We start from the raw sequence: 20017 nt of genomic DNA on the forward strand, positions 1-20017 counted from the left end.
CATGTTAACAAAGGGCAAGCTCTTTCAAAAGAAAACTGGAAAACCCGGAACTCTGACACTGGCAGTTTTTTAAGTTGGCTCCAGATGATTCTAAAAAGGCCATTTGCAACACCTGCCATGCCAGCATCAGCAGGGGTACCAAAACTAGCAGCCTGACCACCACCAGCATGATCAGGCACATGTCAGCCAAGCACCCGACTTTGTGGGAAGTACAACAGAGTCGAGGAGCAGTGCTTGCTGATGTCACTGCTACGTCTTCGCTGGTTGTGTATGCGAGCCAATCCCCTGTCCATGCTGCCTGCGAACAAGCCTCCTCCACTCCTGCACCTGCAGTTGCCTACGCAGAAAGAACACCATCATCAAGCACGTCCTTGTCCCAGTGCAACGTTCAGTTATCCATTCAGCAAACCTTTGAACGCAGGCGCATATACACTGCCAACACCCCACATGCCACAGTTCTAAATGCTAACATTTCGCGACTGCTTGCGCTGGAAATGTTGCCTTTTAGGCTGGTTGAGACAGAAGCATTCCGCGACCTGATGGTGGCAGCTGTCCCACGTTACTCGGTCCACAGCCGCCACTATTTCTCCCGGTGTGCCGTCCCCGCATTGCATAACTAACCACGTGTCACAAAACATCACACGTGCCCTGAACAACGCTGTTTCAGCCAAAGTCCACCTAACCACAGACACGTGGACAAGTGCATGTGGGCAAGGCCGCTACATCTCGTTGACGTCACACTGGGTTAATATTGTGCAAGCTGGGACCCAGTCTGAGCGAGGGACGGAACACGTCCTTCACACACCAAGTTTTGCAGGCCCTACCTCAGTCAGGGTTTCACACACACTCTACAGCTCCGGAATGTCATGCTCCTCAGCCTCCTCCTCCTCCTGCGCATCCTGATCCACTTTACCCTCCACACCAGTCCCAAGCTGGAAGTGTCGCGGGCGGAGGAGGGGACGGTGCGCTCTCCCACTGCTCGGGTCCGGCTGACGCAGCTCTACGGCTGCTGCTGCTCGTTGGCTCGAGCGATGGCCGGATCCCGGGGACTCGAGCGGCGCTACTCGCCCGTGAGTGAAAAGGGGTGGTTTGGGTTTTGGGGATATTGTCCGTGACGCCACCCACGGTTGTGGTGATTGTGTGGACACCACCGCTGCTCTGGACGGGGATCCCGGGAGCCTGTGACAGGGAGCAGCTTTGTTGTTATTTCTCCCCTCCGTGGGTAGGGGGGTTGGTTGTCCTGGGGCCTGGTGATGGGGTAGAGATGGATGACAGGCGGGTTGCGGGGCCTGATGAAGTGCAGGGTCGCAGGGGCAGCGCTGTGCCGCACGGCACGGAGGTACTCACTCAGCCCAATGATGATGACACAGTTCACGGTAAAACAAGTGGCTGGATGGACGGGTCACTCGGACGGCTGCGGTTGTTCCTCCCTGCAGGTTAGTGATGACTGTCTCTCCCTGCACCTAAGTTAAGTGTTGGTAGTGATGGTTTCCCAACGGTAACCCGCTCCCTGACCTGGATATGGGCCGGAGGAGCCCCTTTTGCCCACAGGCGATGGCACTGGGAGACGGTTGCCCTTGGCGGTGGCTGTGTCTCCCCTTCACGGTTGTACGGTTGCCTTCTATCTGGACTTGGCTGTTTGGAAACCCTGAGGTCCCCTTCACTAACGGATTTGGCAAATTCACGGCGACACCAAGCCTTGCCGGGATCCGAAAGTCCTCTGCCAATGGTGCTGGCTTCTCTTTGTATACCGGTCCGGTACGGCCGGGTCACCACCCGTCCACGGTCCTTACGGCAGACTCCAATCGGCCTCCACTGCAGACGGTCACCACATCCTGCTAACCTTGCTGTCCTGTCCAGGCCACACACCCGGACCAACTTCAGGCTCTTTGCTGTCACTTTTCTCCTCTCTACTACTTTCCTCCTTCCACTTCCTTAGCTTAACTCTCACTGCCTGTGTTTTCCCTCCTCCTCGGTGGGTGGAGACCAACCGCCTGGCTCCACACCCTGGTGTGGACAACAGCCCCTGGGGAAGGCAACAAGGATTTTGTGTTTTGACTATGATATGCCTGCAGGGAGTGTGGGGTGTTTAAGTGTTGTGCTCTGTGGCCCCTGGCTTGTCCAGGGCGACACAGAAGCACTGCAGCACTGCCTCGGCGAAGCGGCAACAGGCAGTGCTGAAGCTAATCTGCATAGGTGACAAACCCCACAATGCAGAAGAGGTGTGGACAGCTCTGAAACAGCAGGCAGATCACTGGCTCACAACTCTGAACCTAAAGCCAGGAAAGGTCGTGTGTGACAATGGCCGGAACCTGGTGGCGGCTTTGAGGCGAGGCCAGCTGACACATGTTCCATGCGTGGCCCATGTGCTCAACCTCGTGGTTCAGCGGTTTCTAAAGTCATACTCAGAGCTGTCTGATCTGCTGGTAAAAGTTCGCCGCCTGTCTGCACATTTTCGAAAGTCACCTACTGCTTCAGCCGGCCTTGCCGGCTTAAGACGCCGTTTGCATCTTCCGGCACACAGACTGGTGGGTGATGTCCCCACGCGTTGGAATTCAACTCTGCACAAGTTGGTCAGGATATGTGAGCAGAAGAGGGCAGTTGTTGAGTACCTGCATCACCTAAGCCGTCGGGAAATGGGTCAAACTCCACACATAACACCTGAGGAGTGGAGATGGATGTCCGACCTATGCACCATCCGCCAAAACTTTGAGGACTCCACCAAGATGGTGAGCAGCGATGACGACATTATTAGCGTCACCATACCGCTTCTCTGCCTTCTAAAATGGTCTCTGCTCAAAAAACAACCATGATGCATTGCAGGCGGAGCGCGATGAGTTTGAGCAAGAAACAGTAGTGGGTGTGGGTGATGATAACACACAGCCCAGCCTCGTCTCATCACAACGTGCAGTGGAGGACTATGACGAGGAGGAGGATGAAGACATGGAGCAACTCTCTGGCCAAATTGAGGATATGACATGCAGTCATATCCTCGGTTCAGCGTGGCTGGCCAGAGGACAGGGTAGATGATGAGGAGGAGGAGGAGGAGGACAGCATGTTCAGTCATCGTGTTGGTCAGGATACTGAAGTGATGGCTGTTAAGAGTCTGGCACACATGGCTGACTTTATGGTAAGCTGCCTGTCTCGTGACCCTCGCGTTAAGAACATCTTGGCCGACAATCATTACTGGTTGGTAACACTGTTATACCCACGCTAAAAGGAGAACTTTATGTCTCTTATTCCCGAGGCGGAGAGGTCAGGCAAAATGCAGCAGTTCCAGAAGGCCATAGTCACGGAAGTAGGCAAAGCATTCCCCTCACAAAACGCTAGCGGCATAGGTCATGAATCAGTGGACAACCGAGGCGTACAGCCGAGAGAGGCACAAGTCCAATCCGCCAGAGGTAGGGGAACAGTCTTTAAGATGTGGGACAGTTTTCTCAGCCCCTCACGTACCACAGCCCCTGAGGTGCGGGGTAGTGCCACAAGAAATCCTAAGTTTGCCCAGATGCTGAAGGAGTACCTTGCAGATCGAACAACTGTACTCCGACATTCCTCTGTGCCTTACAATTATTGGGTATCCAAGCTGGACACGTGGCATGAATTGGCTCTCTACGCCTTGGAAGGCCTGGCCTGCCCTGCTGCTAGCGTTTTGTCAGAGCGTGTTTTTAGTGCCGCAGGTGGAATCATTACAGATAAACGCACCCGCCTGTCAACTGAAAATGCTGACAGGCTGACTCTGATCAAGATGAACAAGGGTTGGATTGGGCCAGACTTCACCACACCACCAGCAAATGAGAGCGGAATTTAAAGTTTGCCATGTACCTCCACTCACCCATGGGTACACACTTCTGGACTTTGGATAATCGCTGGACTGCTCCTCCTTCTCCTCATGCGCCACCATGATGATGACCGTTACAAATTGCAATACTTAGGCCTTTGTTTCAGGTATACCCCCAGTGGTAAATTTTTTCGCCCATTCTTTGCAGAATGGACATTACAACGACAGGAGACCCGCTCCTTTGCAATGGGAACAATGTTTTGAGGCCCTCATGCACGTCTCTACCCAGGGACAACGTGGAGCCTCCCAATTTTTGGCTGCCCTGCCTAAGGGCTATACTACAATAGACCCACTTCCTTCCAATGGGCACTTCAGGTTTACAGGCCCTCATGCACGTCTCTATCCAGGGACAACGTGGAGCCTCCCAATTTTTGGCTGCCCTGCCTAAGGGCTATACTACAATACACCCACTTACTTACAATGGGCACTTCATGTTTACAGGCCATCATGCACGTCTCTATCCAGGGACAATATGGAGCCTGACGCTGCCACCGACTGCCACACATGTGCTGTTTTTAAATGCAAGCACGGACGCAATAAGAACCTAACTGGTTTTTAGGAGCGACAATTACTGAGAAGTCTGACACTATCAGACACTGCTGACTGACGTGTATTATACACTAGACTTGTGCGTTATATAATAGTTTGTGCAAAACGCGCACCTGTACGCTGCCACTGACTGCCACACACGTGCTGTTTTTAAATGCAAGCACGGACGCAATAAGAACCTAACTGGTTTTTAGGAGCGACAATTACTGAGAAGTCTGACACTATCAGACACTGCTGACTGACGTGTATTATACACTAGACTTGTGCGTTATATAATAGTTTGTGCAAAACGCGCACCTGTACGCTGCCACTGACTGCCACACACGTGCTGTTTTTAAATGCAAGCACGGACGCAATAAGAACCTATAGTTAGACTTGAACTGACTCTGTTACCATGTTTGAAACAATAATAGTAGTGGCAATGTGCCAGAAACATTTTTCTTGCAAAAATACAAAATATTTTATTTATAGAGCAATGCGACATAGGAATACACAGAGAGTGAATATAGTGAATTAAAAACAATGCACACAAGCACAAAAACCAGGGCAGCAATGCATGTCGGGGCTACTTATATGTGCAGATCTCAGTTATATGGACAATATAATATGTGAGAGATCAAAAGAGTGGTCAGGGTGGATAACTGCTTAATTATGTAATTATTGTAATAATCTCGGTATAACAAGTTTGGCCACTAGAGGTCTCATATGATTGAGACGACAAATGATTATGGGGTTAATGCAGGATGAAAACTGCAATGACAATTATAGTGACAGTGCACCATGCGATATAGATTATAATAATATACCGTAGTGGTCTGAATGGTATCTTTATATCACTATAATGAGAATAGATGATATGGAAAACTGCTACTGATAATATATACACCTGTGTGTTTGTCTATAATAGCAGTTGGACATTATTACCAAGTTTGGCCACTAGAGGTCTCACATAGTTAAACCACCAATAATTACAGAGTTAATGCAGGGTACAGACTGCAATGATAGTTTGTAATACATATATATCATACGTTGTAGATTTATGCTAATGTACCATATTAGTCTAGATAGTGTTTTTAAACATTAAGAAAAATAGCAGACATTATGAAGACTTGCTATCAGCATTAACATATATGTCAGTATAATCCTATAAACATAGTACATACAAGCTGGTGTGCTACTACCAGAGCAGCCTTGCATCACATTATATTATTAGAGAGCCATGTCATAATACAGTGATATATGACAACAATAGATGAAAAGATTTAAAGCTGTATGCTTATTGCAAAGTAAACGGCTCCTGCAGGAAAGTGCCAGTCGCCCACCTGTTAGTAACCCGGCTATGCACGCTGCCCTGCACCTCAACACGTGTTTCGCTCTTGCTTCATCGGGAGGTGCAGGGAGTGTGCTGTCGGTGGTTTAAATCCCCGGTTCTTATGTTTAGCTGCCAATAATGGCGCGCGTCGGCACTCCGAGGCCCGTCCCACACAGCACGTGGGCGTCCAGGAATCATCAGCATGCTGACGTGCATAGAAGATGATCCTGTTGGACGCCAGGTGCCGGCAGGAGGGGCGTCAGGGAGCCGGCGCGCGCACAGGCATGAAGTCAGAGGTTCCATTAAAGGAATGGGCAAGGTATGGGCAAGCATAGTAATAGTCCACATGTATATCATATATATCATCTTGATATGTTGCATGATGAAGATGTTTTATCGGGAACCATTATCTTCCTTCTGACTGTTAGAACCGCCGGATCTATAGAAATAATATAAAAATATATAAAATGAATGTCATAGCACAGACGTGATTACAACCATTATCTACTAAACCGCAGCGTCATGATTTACATATCAGATACATAGTATCAAATAATTAACCATGAATATATCATGGATTTATATAGAAAGCATACAGAATCTGAAAAGACACGGTGGAAATAATAACGGGTTTATTTTAGGAAGGGCTTGAAACTCACTGCATCATTAAGACCCCTGGGTTTTACAGTGTCAAGAATAGTAATCCAGCGGGCTTCCTTTTTATGCAGATTATTGGTAACATCACCCCCTCTGGCTCCCATATTGATCTTGTCAATACCCCTAAACTTCAGTTGTCTCCAGTTACAGTTATGCCGCTCCCTGAAATGTTTTGGTATATTTTTTAATTGGGCTATTTCTTCAGGTTTTTGGGCCTTTGCGGCGTTTTTAATGTCTCGCAGATGTTCCAACACTCGGACTCTTAACTCTCGAGTGGTTAAGCCTACATAAATAAGGCCACATGGGCATGACGCCCAGTATACAACATTCATGGAGCGGCAATTGATGAACTGGAGAATATTATATATTTTTGACTGTGAGGAGTCCCAGAATTTAAATGCTCTTTCCATCTGGGGACAAGCTCCACAATCACCACAAGCAAAGGATCCACATTTGGAGCCTCGAGTGGAGAAGGAATTGTTAATACTTTGTGGTGTGTAATGACTCCTCACAATCAAATCTCCAATGGTCCTAGATCTTTTAGGAGTAATGGCTGGTCTGGGGGTAAGAATGGGAGCAAGATCATGATCTGCCATGAGTATTGGCCAATATTTTGTAATTATGGCAGACATCTCACGCCATTGTGCGTGGTATGGAGTGATAAACCGTAATGTATCATTATCAGTTCTATTTTTCACCTTGAGGAGCTCTTCCCGGGTTGTGCCCTTCGCCCTTTCATACCCTTTCTGAATGGATTGGGATGAATAGTGTCTGGCTTTGAAACGTCTTTCAAGATCCAGAGACTGTTTTTCAAATAAAGAGTCATTTGAACAGACCCTTCGTGCTCTGAGAAATTGTCCTATTGGTATTGAATTGATTACCTTAAATGGATGGGAGGATCTGGCATCCAAAACAGAGTTGATAGCAGTCTTTTTTCGAAAAATATCAGTGCACAATTCACCCTCTTGACCCCTGGTGATCACAACGTCCAAAAATTCGATTCTCTCAGTGCTGTGGGTAACAGTAAGATTGATGTTTTTAGAATTGTTATTAAGATATTTCATAAATGTGTCTAGCTGATGGACCTCCCCCTGCCAAATTAAAAAAATATCATCAATGTAGCGCAGCCACATGTGGACTGCGCCAAAATCAGAATCCGGAAAATTGATGGACCGTTCCCAATATCCAAGAAAGAGGTTTGCATATGAGGGCGCACAAGACGCCCCCATTGCAACTCCTCTCTCTTGGAGATAGAAACGGTCCTTAAATAAAAAGAAGTTGTGGGTTAAAATAAACTGTAGTAGTAATAGGAGGAGGTCCACCAGCTGAACATCAAGATTAGTAGTTCGAAGAAAAAATTCTACAGCCTCAAGACCATCAGCATGATTAATCGAAGTATAAAGCGACTCGACGTCTGCGGTCGCCATTATGATGTTAGTTTCGAGCACCAGTCCATCGAGTCTATTAAGAAATTCAGTTGAGTCTCGAATATATGAGGGTAATGTGATCACCAGGGGTTTTAAATAGTGATCTAAGAATTTGCAGGTGGGTTCACATAAGTTATTATTGCCGGAGACTATGGGTCTTCCAGGCGGGTGTATTGCATCTTTGTGCACTTTTGGAAGAAAATATATAGTTGGAATTGTTGGGAATTGAATTAATAATCCTTCCAATATTGATTTTGGGATAATACCCTTGTCATAGGCAAGATGAAGAATATCTGACAGCTCATTTTGAAATTTAACAGTGGGATTCATTTTGAGTTTGGAATAACAAATACTGTTAAGTTGTTTAAAGGCTTCTGCCTCATATTGTGTTTTGGACCATAGAACCACATTACCGCCCTTATCGGCCCGTTTGACCACCAGATCTTCCATTGCTTGTATTTCTAGAAGAGCCACACGTTGTTGTTTACTCATATTATCGTGTGTTCTTCTAGTAGGCAGTTGTTTCAATTCTTTAGAGACTAATTTTGTAAATAGATCAATGGGTGGGCAGGCCGATAAGGGCGGGAAGGTGGTTGAACGTTTTTTTACTGAACTTGGGAAGTGTACCATGCTTACATTATCTTGTTCTGCCAACAGTGATTCCAATATTCGAATAGCTTCCTGTTCGTTCTTAGAGAGATCTGCATCTGTACAGCTGGTACCCCTAGAAAAATATTTCTTGAGTAAAACTTTTCGACTGAAGAGATGCAGATCCTTAATGGCAGTAAAAAGATCGAAATTAGCAACTGGTGAGAAGGATAGTCCCAGTTGTAGTACATTAATCTGGTCTTTAGTTAAAATTCTGTCTGTAAGGTTGATTACCTTAAGCGTATCAGGTTGGTCATAATTATTCCTCTTGTCCTGACGTTGTTTCTTTTTAATATAATTTCTTGTTTCCATTCTATTAAAGGTATAGCCATATTTTCCTGGCCCTTTTCTCTGGCCTATCATCCTGGATGATCCTTCCCCCGATGATGCTGATTCGGTGTTTATTTGGGATGCAGATCTTCCTGCAGAGCTTGTTTTGGATGTAAAGTTATGGTGCCATTTAAACACAGTACCATTTTTATAATCATTTACATCTCTTTGAAATTTCTGACCTTTAAGTTGTTTAATTTCATTTTCCCATTTATCCATGTCTTTACTGAGTTCGTCTTCAAAGGATGTAAGACATGTTCCAGATAGTTGTTGTTTAATTTCTCCATTTATTTTATCTATTTCTATCTCAAGTTCTTCTATTCTATGTTTATCTGCCCCAATTAGTAATTCTATCATAGTCCGTGAGCAATTTTTACATGTTTCTTCCCATTTCATTTTAAATGCCTGATCTTCTACAGCATAGGATGGAAAAATATGTACGCGTAATCCACGAGGGATTATATCTTTACTAAGGTATTGTTCGAGTGAGGCTTTATTCCACCGTGCCTTCAGTCTTTTATGCATGAAACTTTTTAATCTAACTTGCAACTCACGACACTGCGGAGGAGATTCAGGAGTAGGGGACATCGGACTAGACCGCTCCCTAGGTAAGTATTATAAAAGTGTTATTTACTTTCTACACAGCGGCCTGGGCTCTTATATACAGCATTACAGAATACTGTATATAAGGGCTCAGTGGTGGTGGCCGCAGCTTTTAGTTACCAAATCGGGTGACAGGTTCCCTTTAAATAAACGGTATTCAGGTGCATGCTGGTCAGATTGAGCCTGAAAGAGCATAGTATTGGACTTTGTATGGTAAATGGTTGTCTATAGTGATTTTCCTGTATACAGTATATTATATGTACAGTAGGCTAGGTGCGCAGATGCAGTGTGCACCTATTATTAGCCATTTTTCTTTTTTTGAATTTTACATGAGATAACACAATGGGCAACCCCATCTTTCTCACTTCAGAATTTGGATGTGAGTCTCACAAATGGTTTGTATGGTTTGGTTTACAGTATTTAAATATCTAGTGGAAAAATGTGTATTTTCTGTTGACCTGTTACTATGACTTTGAGCGCATGAATGTATTCATCATCTGAAGAAAAGAAGATGCCGGGGGAACTACCAATAAATTTATCTAGGGGATAATGACTTATTGGTGGAGCAAATTTTAATAATTTGGAGCACAGATAGTGTTTTAGTGGCTATCCAAATATATTACTTAATCTATTGTTTATTTCCCTAAAGGCAATTTGCATAGATATTACTTCCTCATCCTGAGAAGCTCTTAAGCCATCTCAGATCTCAATTCAAAAGATGGATGGTGATCTTGGCATTTTTTTCTATAGAGTGTTATTAACTGTACGGCTGCATAAGACGGGAGGAGGTTGCTATGGAAAGTTGAGTTTTGTTATCTCACTGATCTTCAATGAGCGTAAAGTTGTAGATCATGAGTGTTGTTTAAAGGCCCCGTCACACTAAGCAACATCGCTAGCAACATCGCTGCTAACGAACAACTTTTGTGACGTTGCTAGCGATGTTGCTGTGTGTGACATCCAGCAACAACCTGGCCCCTGCTGTGAGGTCGTTGGTTGTTGCTGAATGTCCTGGGCCATTTTATAGTTGTTGCTGTCCCGCTGTGAAGCACAGATCGCTGTGTGTGACAGCGAGACAGCAATGTGCAGGCAGCAGGAGCCGGCTTCTGCGGAGGCTGTTAACCAATGTAAACATCGGGTAACCAAGAAGCCCTGTCCTTGGTTACCCGATATTTACCTTTGTTATCAGCCTCCGCCGCTCTCACTGTCAGTGCCGGCTCCTGCTCTGTGCACATGTAGCTGCAGGACACATCGGGTTAATTAACCCGATGTGTGCTGTAGCTAGGAGAGCAAGGAGCCAGCGCTAAGCATTGTGCACTGCTCCCTGCTCTGTGCACATGTAGCTGCAGGACACATCGGGTTAATTAACCCGATGTGTGCTGTAGCTAGGAGAGCAGGGAGCCAGCGCTAAGCATTGTGCGCTGCTCCCTGCTCTGTGCACATGTAGCTGCAGCACACATCGGGTAATTAACCCGATGTGTGCTGTAGCTAGGAGAGCAGGGAGCCAGCGCTCAGTGTGCGCTGCTCCCTGTTCTCTGCACGTGTAGCTCCGTGCACTGGTAACCAAGGTAAATATCGGGTTGGTTACCCGATATTTACCTTAGTTACCAAGCGCAGCATCTTCCACGCGGCGCTGGGGGCTGGTCACTGGTTGCTGGTGAGCTCACCAGCAACTCGTGTAGCGACGCTCCAGCGATCCCTGCCAGATCAGGTTGCTGGTGGGATCGCTGGAGCATCGCAGTGTGATATCTCACCAGCAACCTCCTAGCAACTTACCAGTGATCCCTATCGTTGTTGGAATCGCTGGTAAGTTGCTTAGTGTGACTGGACCTTAAGAAGGATCCCTAGAAGTAAAACAGATATACAGTGCCATGACTTTAACATGATATATGGATTTTCCCAATGTCTTTAAATATCTGTGTTATGCAATTTCCTTGCTGGCCCTAAGGGTTGCCAAATTTATTTTTTTATTTTTTTATTGGACAGATTTTCAAAATATTACAAGCAGTCAACTTTTTTTATAGAAACATTAGAAAACTGTTGATAAGCCATTATCATTTTAAGTGATACATATCTACAGCCCATTCCTATGATACCACATTATCTGCATTCACTGTTAACTGTAAACAGCCATAATTATATTTCCCTCTTCAACGTTTTAAACCAGCGATCAGGAATAAGTCTATAGCACGGTTGACAGCTGTAAATGACACCGTACACCTGCAGGCATCGTCACCGACTGTTTTGAAACTGATCAGGGCCAAGTAATCCCTGAAATACATGACAGCAGTACCTAAGAGGTCAAAAGAGGTTGACCCACTCCAACCCAAAGAATATAGCTGTCTAATCAATTACATCATATGGCAAACTGTACAAAAAATGGAAAAAAGGAACTGTTGTTGTACTTTTGTCTATTTGATCCATCTACCACCCAAAAATCAGAATAGGGTTCGGTTCACATTTATCCTGCGCTTTTTATTGAGCACTTATGTCAGGGTTTCCATGTAGATGCCAAAAGGCATGATTCAGACGAAACCCCAGATGGAACCACTCACTAAAAGGAGGCAGATGGAGACAGTTTGCACTCTGTCTGGTCTCTGTTCTGATGGTGTCCCATCATTGTAAGCATATTTTTAGCACACAAGTGTGGTCAATCACAGTTCTGTGCACTCTTAAAAATACGGATACTGCCAGAACAGATACCACACAGAGTCCAAAGTGTATATATCCGCCTCATTATAGAGAGTGGTTTCATTTCAAGGTTTTGAGTGGACCACATTCCCACGTTATGATTAAGGTTGGAGTCACACTAGCATATGGCATCCGATGCGAGAGCATCAGATGCGATATACTAATGGCCCCCGGCTCAGGCTCTGCGGCGAGCGTTAGCTGAGTGTTATGCGACTGTGACCCGATCTTGCAATCGGGTCACAGCTGTGAAGCTGAGGACGTGCACTGCGGAGGAGACAGAGGGGTTAATCCCCCCATCTCCTCCATTGTCAGCCTGTGCATATATCACACTACACTGGGATATGTTTCTCTCGCACCCATTTATTTGAATGGGTGCGAGTGATATGGCTCTCGCAGAAAATCGCAGCATGTTGCAACTTTTCTCACATCCAGACTCTGTATGCGAGAAAAGCTGACCAACTGCTCTCCCTCATGGACTAACATTGGTCAGAGTGCAATGCAAGATTTTCTCGCATTGCACTCATCCGTTTTTCACGCTTGTGTGAGCATGCCCTAAAGCTGAGGTACTGAAAAAACGACGGCTCCCACTCCCTCAAATAAATACCATTGTAAGTGACAATGTGTGTAACATTATTACAGTGGGGAGGGCTGGGATGCGTGTCTGTAGAAGCACAACCTGGACACAGTGTATGGGGGCACCACAATATATGGTAGCACAATGTATGTGGGCACTAGAATATATGGTGGCACAATGTATGGGAGCACTACAATATACACTATGGTGGCACAATCTATGGGGGCACTACAATATGTGGTGGCACCATGTATGTGGGCACTACAATATATGGTGACACAATGTATGGGGCACTACATCTATGGTGTCACAATGTATGGGGGCACTACAATATATGGTGGCACAATGTATGGAGGCACTGTAATATATGGTGGCACAATGTATAGCGGCACTACAATATATGGTGACACAATGTATAGGGGCACTACAATATATGGTGACACAATGTATGGGGGCACTACAATATATGGTGGCACAATGTATGGGGGCACTACAATATATGGTGGCACAATGTATGGGAGCACTACATATATGGTGTCACAATGTATGGGGGCACTACAAAATATGGTGGCACAATGTATGGGGACACTACAATATATGGTGGCACAATGTATGGGGGCACTACAATATATGATGGCACAATGCACATATGTGACGCCCTGGACAAGCCAGGGGTCACAGGTAATTACACCACCACACCCTACACCCCGGTTAGGCACATCTGAGCCAGACACAAAACCCTTGTTGCCTTCCTCCAGGGGCTGCTGTCCACACCAGAGGGTGGGCCAGGCGGTTGGTTCCGCCCACCGAGGAGTTCACAGTCCTGGAGGCGGGAACAGACAGCAGATTAGTTTTGACAGTGAAAGTGAGAGGAAGGAAAAGTGTGGTACAGGAGCAACAATCTGACTGCGTCCGGGTGTGTGCCCCGGGCGAGACAGCAAGGTTGGCAGACAGCGGTGACCGTCTGCAGGAGTGGCCTATCGGAGTTGCTGTAAGGACCGTGGACAGGCGGTGGCCCGGCGGTACCGGACCGGTACACAAGGAAAAGCCAGCACCATTGGCAGGGGCTTTTCGGACCCCGGCAAGGCTTGGAGTCGCCGTGAATTTGCCGAATCCGTCAGTGAAGGGGACCTCCTGGGTTTCCAAACAACTAAGTCCCGTTTGAAGGCAACAGTCCAACCGAGTGAGAGAGACACCGCCACCGCCAAGGCATCAGTTTCTCAGGGCCAGCGCCTGCGGGCAAAAAGGGGCTCCTCCGGCCCATATCCAAGCCGGGGAGCGGGTTACCAGTGGGAACCCATTGGAACCAACAGCAGGACTAGGTGCAGGGAAAGGACAGTCACCGTTAACCAGCCAGGGAAAAGCAACATCAGCCGTCCGTGGGACCCGTCTTTCCAGCCGTGTGTTTTACCGTGAACTGTGTCATCGTCTCAGGCTGAGTGAGTACCACCGTGCCGTGCGGCACAGCGCTGCCCCCGCGACCCTGCACCTCACCAGGCCCCGTAGCCCGCCTTCCATCCATCCCTACCCCATCACCGGGCCCCGGGACAACCTACCCCCTACCCACGGAGGGGAGAAAACAACATCCTAGCTGCTCCCTGTCATCGCTCCCGGGATCTCCGTCCAGAGCAGCGGTGGTGTCACCAATCTCACCACAACCGTGGGTGGCGTCACGGACAATCAATCCCCAAAACCATTCTCCCCTTTTCACTCACGGGCGAGGAGCGCCGCTCGAGTCCCCGGGATCCGGCACACCGCTCGAGCCACCACCGAGCAGCAGCAGCCGCAGCCGGACCCGAGCAGTGGGAGAGCGCAGCGTCCCCTCCTCCGCCCGCAACACATATATAGTGGCACAATGTATGGGGGCACTACATATATGGTGGCACAATGTATTGGGACACTACAATATATGGTGGCACAATGTATGGGTGCACTACATATATGGTGGCACAATGTATGGGTACTAAACCACCATATTTGCAATTCTCCAGTAAAAAAAAGACAGCATAGATGTTACAAAATAGTCACTGCAGCCATAGAAGAATTCACTGAGAGGTGCAATTAGCAGAGTGGGGTCACTTTTGGAGTTCTTTTGGCATCTCGGGGGCTCTGCAAATGCAATACAGTGTCCAAATTTGTGTTGCAAATATTAAACAGCACTTTTTGCTTTCCATGTGCCTAGACATTAGTTTGTGACCACATATTTTGAGGTCAATTTTTCTCCTATTACCCCTTGTGTAAATGATAAAGTTGGTGCCAGTTTAGTATTTTAGTGGAAATCTTTTTTGTTTTCACATATAAACATTATAAAGTTTTGTGAATCAATTATACTTTAAAAATACTCAATACACCCCTAGATCAATTCATCGAGGGGTCTAGTTGCCAAAATGAGATTTGCTGTGGGTTTTTTTATTATTATTTGGCATGTCAGGGGCTTTGCAAATGCAGCATGGCATTCACAATTGTGAGAGAGAATACAAGCCATTTTGTATTCTATAGAAACCGTCTTGTCTTATTACTGAATGATGTCATAAGGTTCAGCTTACACTGATAGGCGGGAAGTTGCACATTTCTGCACACACTCCTGCGGCTCTTATTGGTGCATGGTAATTTCTTTGTGTGATGTACTATTTAGGCTGGTCACATGATGTAATGAAACAGAAACCTTCAGTACACCACATTTGGCTGTGCTGCTTGATTTCTCTAAGTGCTTGTGAAATAAATCTTATTCAATTGGAGTTCCAAGGGCACAGAAGTAGAGTATTTTGCTCACACAATCTAATACAGACAAATTTATGCTCAAAAATCAAATACCGCTCTTTGATTTCTCTGCCCTGCCATATGCACAAACAGCAGTTGTTGACCACATATGGGATATTATTGCATTCAGGTGAAATTTCTTAGCGGTGGATAACCAGACGTAGTAGACTGTGTTTGGGTGTCCGCCTTCAGCAAGCGTATATGTCGCGGGCGGGGAGGAGGGTGTCAGCACACCGCGCTCACCCCTTCTGCTCGGGTCCGGCAGTTGCTCCTGGTGGCTCGAGCCGTGGGCCGGATCCCGGGGTGTCTCGAGCGACACTCCTCGCCCGTGAGTGAAAGGGGGTGTTTGTTGGGTGTGGGGATTGTTATAGTTCGTGACGCCACCCACGGTTGTGGTGATTGCACCACCGCTGCTCAGTGTGGGGGTCCCGGGGATGGTGATGCGGAGCAGCCAGGTGTTGTGTTGCCCCTCCGTGGGTAGGGGTTGGTGATCCCGGGGCCCGGTGATGAGAGGTGAAGTGTAGGGCCTGGAGGGCGCAGGGGCGCGGGGCCGCGCTGTGCCTTGCGGCACTATGGTACTCACTCAGCCTGACACACGGACACAGTTTGTACGGTAAACCAACGGCTGGTAGGACGGTCCCACAGACGGCTGCACCTGCACTCTCGGTAGGTAACGGTGACGTTTCTCTTCCTTGCACCTATGTTGTCTGATGGTAGCGGTGGATTCCCTCCGGTTACCCGCTCCCCGACTGCAATCTGGGCCAGAGGAGCTCTACACTTTGCCCGCAGGCGCTGGCCCTGGGGAAACTTGTGCCTTGGCGGTGGCGGTGTCTCCCCGGTAATGGTCGGGCTGTTGCCGTCAATCGGGACTTGGTTGCTGGGGGATCGGCGTCCCCGTCACTGACGGATTTGGCAAATCTGGCGACTCCTAGCCTTGCCGGGGTCCGAGAGGCCCCTGCCCTGGTGCTGACTGTCCTTCGGAACACTGCTCCAGACCACCGGGCACACAGCCAACGGGGTCCTTCCAGGAACTTCAAAACTGTCCCCCTCCAAACAGTCACCGCCGTCGCTGACCTTGCTGTTCTGGCCCTACACAAAGCGGGGCTCTCAGGCTTTCTTTCCTTCTGTCACTTTGCTTACTCTTCTCCTTTACTACTTTCCTTACTTTCACTTCTTGTTTACTCTAGCCCTGCCTGGGCTTCACTTGTTGACACAACCTCGCCCTGGGCTCAACTGCCTGGTTACTTCCTGCCTCCAGAGCTGTGAGCTCCTTGGTGGGCGGAGCCAACCGCCTGGCCCACCCCCTGGTGTGCATCATCAACCTCTGGAGGAAGGCAACAAGGATTTCTGGTTAGCAGATGTGCCTACCTGGAGTGTGGGGTGTGGTGGTGTTGTGACCTGTGTCCCCTGGCTTGCCCAGGGCGACACATTCCCCCTTAGAAAAATGCAGACCGTCCGCGGGCTGCCGTCCTACACCGGTTTTATTTTTCTGTAGAAGGGGATAACAAGGGTTAATCAAACATCAATAACATTTTTAATCAAAAACTCTTCCCAAGACGGGAGGCACATTTACTTTAACGTTGCAACGGTATACGGTCACGGTTTCCGCTCTCTCCCACCCAAGCAACCTGGCCCTGATGCTGCCCCTAAAACCCAGGCAGCACCCCTTGACCCACAGTCCAGCACAAGTCACCCGAGCGGGATCTGTCCTTCCCCTCCAGAGGGTGGCCACCGGTTCCTTTGGTGGCTGGGCCCTAGCCTGCTCTGCTCAGGGCTCTCCCTCCAACCTGCCTCTCCGGAGGCGGCATTGCGGAAACGGTAACGGTACCCAACATATTTACAAGCCACTTAACGTTTGTGGTGCCCGGCAGAGTTCACGGGCTTGTCCATGGATAGTTCCCATGCAAATAAACTTAAACGGTCCCCACGGGGACAACGGTGCCGGCTCCAGCCGGTTGCAAATCACACGGTGAATCAGGTGAAGTACTCGGTCATTTTCATTTTCATCATTTCAAACTTTCAAACTTAACAAACAAACAGCAAACTTCTAGTGGTCCCCACGGGGACGGTGCAACGGGCATCCGCTGCCCTACTCCGGTCCGTCTGCGGCTTCTTCCGAGGGAGGGGGTGCAGAGCTCACCTTGCTCTCCGGGCTGCCCCTCAGCTTCACATCCAGGGCAAACTACCCCCTCTCTCCGCAGTGCCGAGTATACCGCACCATGTCTCCCGGTATCAAATTGCAGCCAGGATGCTCTTCGGGCAGATGGGCATGCACGTCCCGCCGGGCAACAAACACCTCGGCCTCCAGGCCCGGTTCGTATATGAATCCGTAGCCCCGGCGGATATCGAATCGCCTCACCTGTCCCTCGTAGAACGGGCCCCGGACACGGAAGGTCGCTTGCCGCAGGTTTTCCTTCTCCCTTATGGCTCGGGCCACCAGCTCGGCTTTCCTTCGCTCCCTCTCCGCAATCTCCAGGCCCAGCTTGGTCGGCTCCCTGTCCCAGTATGGCTCCGGCGCACGGGTTGAGCCCCGCGGGACATCCAGCACGTTACCCACTGTCAGGAAGGTGGGCAGCGTATCCCGCGGTGTCATGGCCTTGGGCGCTGCCTTGCAGCGACAACCCGGCGCCACCTCAGCCGAGGTGTGGGGGATGGGCACAGGGGCTTTCCGCAGTTGGGTCCTCGGCTCGGAGCGGGTCATCGGCTCCGGCTCGGGAAGCTGCTCGGGGACTGTCTCTGGCACAATCTTCGGGGCCTTCCAAGGCAATGCCTCCGGTTTGCTACGGGCTCCGGCTACAGGTCGGTCCGCTGGGGCGGACGGGCTGGGTATCGCTACCGGTTGCGGTGGTAGCGGGCCTAGTGGCGGGGTCACGGCCTCCAAGACGGGTGGCGAGGGAGGCAACGGGGGGAGAGGGCTTGGACCGGGTCCCTCAGCCGCAGCGACCGGTCCCTCCGGGACATAGGGGCGTGGGTCACTCACCCTCCCTTCCTCCGCTTCCTCCTCGCGTCTCCGCACGGTGGCTATAACGTCCGCCATGTCGGTCTCCCACTCCTCCAAGAGGAGCTGCATCTTGACCTGCAGCCTTAGGTGGAGCTGCGCGGTCCGGATTTCCACCCACGCTGCGGTTCCCGGTACGGGGGCCACGGTGTTTCGGGACGGCATCCACATGGTGTCTTTTCTGTTTGCTCCCAGGAACGGTTTTCTGGCAAGGTCCTGGCGTCCTTGCTTATATAGCCGCAGCTAAATGCGGCCGGCCGCCATCGCGTCCCCCTTAGCTCTTTCCGGCCCCTCCTCTCTCGGGGCGGGGTTTTGGCCTTCGCGCCTCTACTGCTCGAGAAGACGCTCGAGCGGGAACTTTTCGCGCCAAAGATGGCGGCTTCTGAAATTTTTCTGCCGGATACCTCCGGCGGTAACAAGGCGCACCTCTACCTGACGGCAGAGCGGTAAGATTCTGTTCACAGCGCCAAGTTGTCGCGGGCGGGGAGAAGGGTGTCAGCACACCGCGCTCACCCCTTCTGCTCGGGTCCGGCAGTTGCTCCTGGTGGCTCGAGCCGTGGGCCGGATCCCGGGGTGTCTCGAGCGACACTCCTCGCCCGTGAGTGAAAGGGGGTGTTTGTTGGGTGTGGGGATTGTTATAGTTCGTGACGCCACCCACGGTTGTGGTGATTGCACCACCGCTGCTCAGTGTGGGGGTCCCGGGGATGGTGATGCGGAGCAGCCAGGTGTTGTGTTGCCCCTCCGTGGGTAGGGGTTGGTGATCCCGGGGCCCGGTGATGAGAGGTGAAGTGTAGGGCCTGGAGGGCGCAGGGGCGCGGGGCCGCGCTGTGCCTTGCGGCACTATGGTACTCACTCAGCCTGACACACGGACACAGTTTGTACGGTAAACCAACGGCTGGTAGGACGGTCCCACAGACGGCTGCACCTGCACTCCCGGTAGGTAACGGTGACGTTTCTCTTCCTTGCACCTATGTTGTCTGATGGTAGCGGTGGATTCCCTCCGGTTACCCGCTCCCCGACTGCAATCTGGGCCAGAGGAGCTCTACACTTTGCCCGCAGGCGCTGGCCCTGGGGAAACTTGTGCCTTGGCGGTGGCGGTGTCTCCCCGGTAATGGTCGGGCTGTTGCCGTCAATCGGGACTTGGTTGCTGGGGGATCGGCGTCCCCGTCACTGACGGATTTGGCAAATCTGGCGACTCCTAGCCTTGCCGGGGTCCGAGAGGCCCCTGCCCTGGTGCTGACTGTCCTTCGGAACACTGCTCCAGACCACCGGGCACACAGCCAACGGGGTCCTTCCAGGAACTTCAAAACTGTCCCCCTCCAAACAGTCACCGCCGTCGCTGACCTTGCTGTTCTGGCCCTACACAAAGCGGGGCTCTCAGGCTTTCTTTCCTTCTGTCACTTTGCTTACTCTTCTCCTTTACTACTTTCCTTACTTTCACTTCTTGTTTACTCTAGCCCTGCCTGGGCTTCACTTGTTGACACAACCTCGCCCTGGGCTCAACTGCCTGGTTACTTCCTGCCTCCAGAGCTGTGAGCTCCTTGGTGGGCGGAGCCAACCGCCTGGCCCACCCCCTGGTGTGCATCATCAACCTCTGGAGGAAGGCAACAAGGATTTCTGGTTAGCAGATGTG

This window comes from Anomaloglossus baeobatrachus, chromosome 10 (assembly GCF_048569485.1).
Source record: "Anomaloglossus baeobatrachus isolate aAnoBae1 chromosome 10, aAnoBae1.hap1, whole genome shotgun sequence".
NCBI lineage: Eukaryota > Metazoa > Chordata > Amphibia > Anura > Aromobatidae > Anomaloglossus > Anomaloglossus baeobatrachus.